The sequence below is a fragment of the Acyrthosiphon pisum genome, chromosome A1 (genome assembly GCF_005508785.2).
Source record: "Acyrthosiphon pisum isolate AL4f chromosome A1, pea_aphid_22Mar2018_4r6ur, whole genome shotgun sequence".
Taxonomy (NCBI): Eukaryota; Metazoa; Arthropoda; class Insecta; order Hemiptera; family Aphididae; genus Acyrthosiphon; species Acyrthosiphon pisum.
In genome coordinates, this window is record NC_042494.1 from 123,350,639 (window position 1) to 123,354,383 (window position 3,745).

A 3,745-nucleotide genomic window follows, 5' to 3' on the forward strand; every position below is an offset into this window, starting at 1 on the left:
ATTACTGACAAGTATATAGCCATATTGGTACCTACAAGATATTATTTGCTTATTTCGTCAGATGAATCAATTAATTCAAATTGACATCAATATAGGTACCTACTAATCAGTGGCGTATTTTCAATTTTTTTCTGGGGGTGGTCCAATAATTCCAACATAATATAGATAGGTAGGTACTGATATAAAGAAATAGTTTTTAATAGATTATATTATTATAAGAATAAAAAATAGTTTTTTTATTATATTTTATAATTTTAAAGTACAAAATCTAAGCGTCTTTTTTTTTTACAAAGTTCATCTAAAATGTCTTTTGGTAAGAGAGAATCTTTTCTATAAATGGACATCATAGCCAATCCATTAAGTCTATTCTAGAAAAAAAAACCATAAATCTTACACAAATAAAAAAATAATATTTTACTGAATAAAATATTAACACTTACTTCAGAAATAGTATTACGTAAGTACATTTTTATTAACTTTAATTTCGAAAATGTTCTTTCAATTGACGCAGTCGATACAGGGAGTGTTGCTAGAATTTAAAGCAAATTTAATATACCAGGATACATGTCTTTATTGCATATATTCAATGCATCAATTGCATTATTTGGCTTGTCGCTCATCATAAATGATTTCAATGAACTTTGTTTTATTTTTTTATTGGAAGACATATTTATTCCAATTCCAATTACCAAACAATAAATAGATGCAAATATACAGCTATAAAAAAAAATAAAAAAATAAATTTGATAGTATTTATTAAATAATTATTAAATGTTAGGTTTTTTCAAATCTGTATTCACACCTATCACAAATGAGAGACCCTTGTATTTAAAAATAAATAGGTATTCTATATTAACTAATTTTAAACAAAAGGTTATTAAAAAAAAAAATCATTGCATTCGACGATTTGCGAGACGATTCTATGCAATACCTATGCATTTTATATCAGAGACATTTATGAACCGATACACATCACAGAGACACAGGGTACAGATAGATTTTTAAAGAAAAAATAATATGATTTTGTATATAAAAGTACAGTATATAATATAGGTTAAACGAATATTGAAGTATGCCTCGTAGCTCCGATAGTCGTACCTATATCAATAATTATTCTCAGTACACGTTGACAATTAATATTATTTCGATAGCAGTTTAATAATATGTTGTCAACTTCGTGTTAAAACGTAAAAATAGGTTTAAATTATAGAAATATGACATTATGACAACAGTCGTCCATATCGCTCTGCTTATCTCTGGACAGAAAATAAATATTACGTAGGTAAACATGGTTCTAAATGAATACTAATTGTCGACCAGTTGACTCCAAAAATTACATTAATGTTTTATGTTATTATTAAAAATAATAAATTCCTTACGGCTCACATCAGATCAATGAGCTATTATTATTATTTACTAATTTATTATATATTTAATTGGTACTCACGTAATAGATCTAATATATTTTATTGAAAAAATGTAATGCAGTTCGCACTCGTAGCCGACGCCGTCGTTCAGTAACGAAATACAAACATGAAGTAAATGGTTCTACGACAATTTCCTTGTTTACAAAGCAAAAATTCAAATAGATTAATAATAGCTATCTATATTGTCCTATAGAAATAGTTTATTGGAGAATGATGTGAGTCGTCAATTCCTGGCGATAAGAATGTTTTGACTGTTTCGAGAATTATTGATGTTTATCTAATACCCGTATTTTATAAAGTGGTAATACATACAATACAAGGAAAAGTGTAATTACGCGTGGCGGCGGGTTTTTGATCGTTCGACTGTTGACTAATTTTAAACTATATTTCATATAAATATTTTGTTCACGGGAAAAAACCATGTCCGCGCGTGCTTACATCAATCGGGGTCTGTAAATATGTAAGAATTTTTTTTTTTTTGGAGAGATTCTGGGGGAGTCCAGTACCCCTGGACCCCCCCCCTCGTAAATACGCCACTGCTACTAATAAATTGGAACTTTAAAATATATTGTTCAACACATCGTATTTTATTTGTGTACATTTTTTACTCATATACCTGAATGATGGTTATGCGTATGTATACCTACCGGACCTTTTTATACCGCAGAATTGTTAACGATGGACTTTTTTTGCACCGGATTTTTGCCGATTTTTTTTCCCTGGCCTTTTTGGTATACTTTACCGTAATAAGAGGTATGTCGGAAACGACGCTTGTTTTTTTTCTTTTTGTTCAACGATTTTCTTTTGCGACGCGTATAGTGTGTAATATAATCGATGTAATCTGTAAAATATTTTTGTATACAAATACTCGCGTTGCATATAATATTTAGATGACAAAATAGGAAATAGATGACACGTCATCTGCAGCAAACGTTCTCACGACGATGATCTATAACTGCACATAATATATTATTATACTCCTGACGACGACAATAGCGCACAATAATAATAATAATACTATTATGATGTTAGTGCCACGTGTAATATAATATATTATAATATTATCTATACCCAAACAGTAAGCATAATATTCAGACGGCGTTCGAATTCCAGAAATCATTCAACTACAGCCTGACGCATTATTGTAATTTATTAGAGTCTGCGTTTTTCGGATTTCGAACTACCTATACGCGATCCGCCGGCCGACCGGGTAAATATCCTACGATCCAACTCCGGAATTTGATCGGAAATATATGCTGAAATTTGAAAGTCAAAACGGCATTATACAGGATGCGTCACCATGCATTTTGTCTGCGACGACATTTTTTGAAATTAATGCGTTTTTAAAATACGGTTTTTTGTAAATTGGATAACTGGTGTTCTGCAAGTATCCAATTTATTATAATTTCAAGTAAAATATATTTTGTTTCAGTGTTACTTTAAAAAGCCAAATTATACAGGAACTCGTGTAAATAAGTTACAAATTGCGTTATTCATTGAAAAGTGAGTGTTATAATAGTTATAAACATCGAAGTTTTTATGCAGGAAACGGTTGCTGCAGGTACTCCTGTATAAAGCCATAAAGTGATGATATATTTGTTTTGATTGGCTGACGAGTAGAGTATTATTATATTATGCACAAAACGAAGATCACATCGAGACACTTATTTTATGTACGTTATTTCAGCCCCAGCTTTCAAAATTTTGCAAATCTGTCTATACGCAAATGTTAACATGCAAATTTGTATGACCATTTCCAAAATGTGTACAGCATCTGTTTGCCTTGAAAATTCAATTGATGAGGTGAGAGAAACGTTTCCCAGTCCCATATACGTGAAAAACAACTTTTTTGCAAATTTCAAGTGTGTGGAGAAACATAAGTATGTTGTATTTTTAAGCAGCATTATTAGTGATTAATAGATTATTAGTTAAAAAATATATGAATAACCAAATTTAAACGACAATTATAGTCTGGCCTCGTAAAGGTGAGAAGTGAGCAGGGCCGTATTTAAGGGGTGGTTCGGAGGGGCAATAGCCCCCCCTGGAATATGTCAAGGGGGCGCCAAAATTTTTACGGAGACTATAAAAAAGTTTTCGGAAAAATTATACATTACATTAATAATTAAAATATAATATGATACAAAATACTAAATATTAGTTATCCACAATAATTGTAGAATATTGTAATTTGTTTCCCAATCTACAACAAGTACAACCGCGGAATATTACAACGGCCTCCGACTTCCGAGCGGCGAGCACGGTCACGCGGGTATTATTTATTTTTTAGCCGTATCGGTATCGCCCGTATTTCCCATATC

The 3,745-nt window shown here is 31.0% G+C and overlaps 1 long non-coding RNA gene across 1 annotated transcript; it reads right to left on the reverse strand.

Annotated features, from left to right (window-relative positions):
* Window positions 1-251: 251 nt before the first annotated feature.
* On the reverse strand, window positions 252-1,890 carry LOC107884291. The gene is made up of 3 exons (XR_001679827.2): window positions 1,448-1,890; window positions 441-717; window positions 252-368 (listed from the first exon to the last, which is right to left on the reverse strand). It is a non-coding gene; the product is annotated as an uncharacterized LOC107884291 (long non-coding RNA).
* Window positions 1,891-3,745: the final 1,855 nt, after the last annotated feature.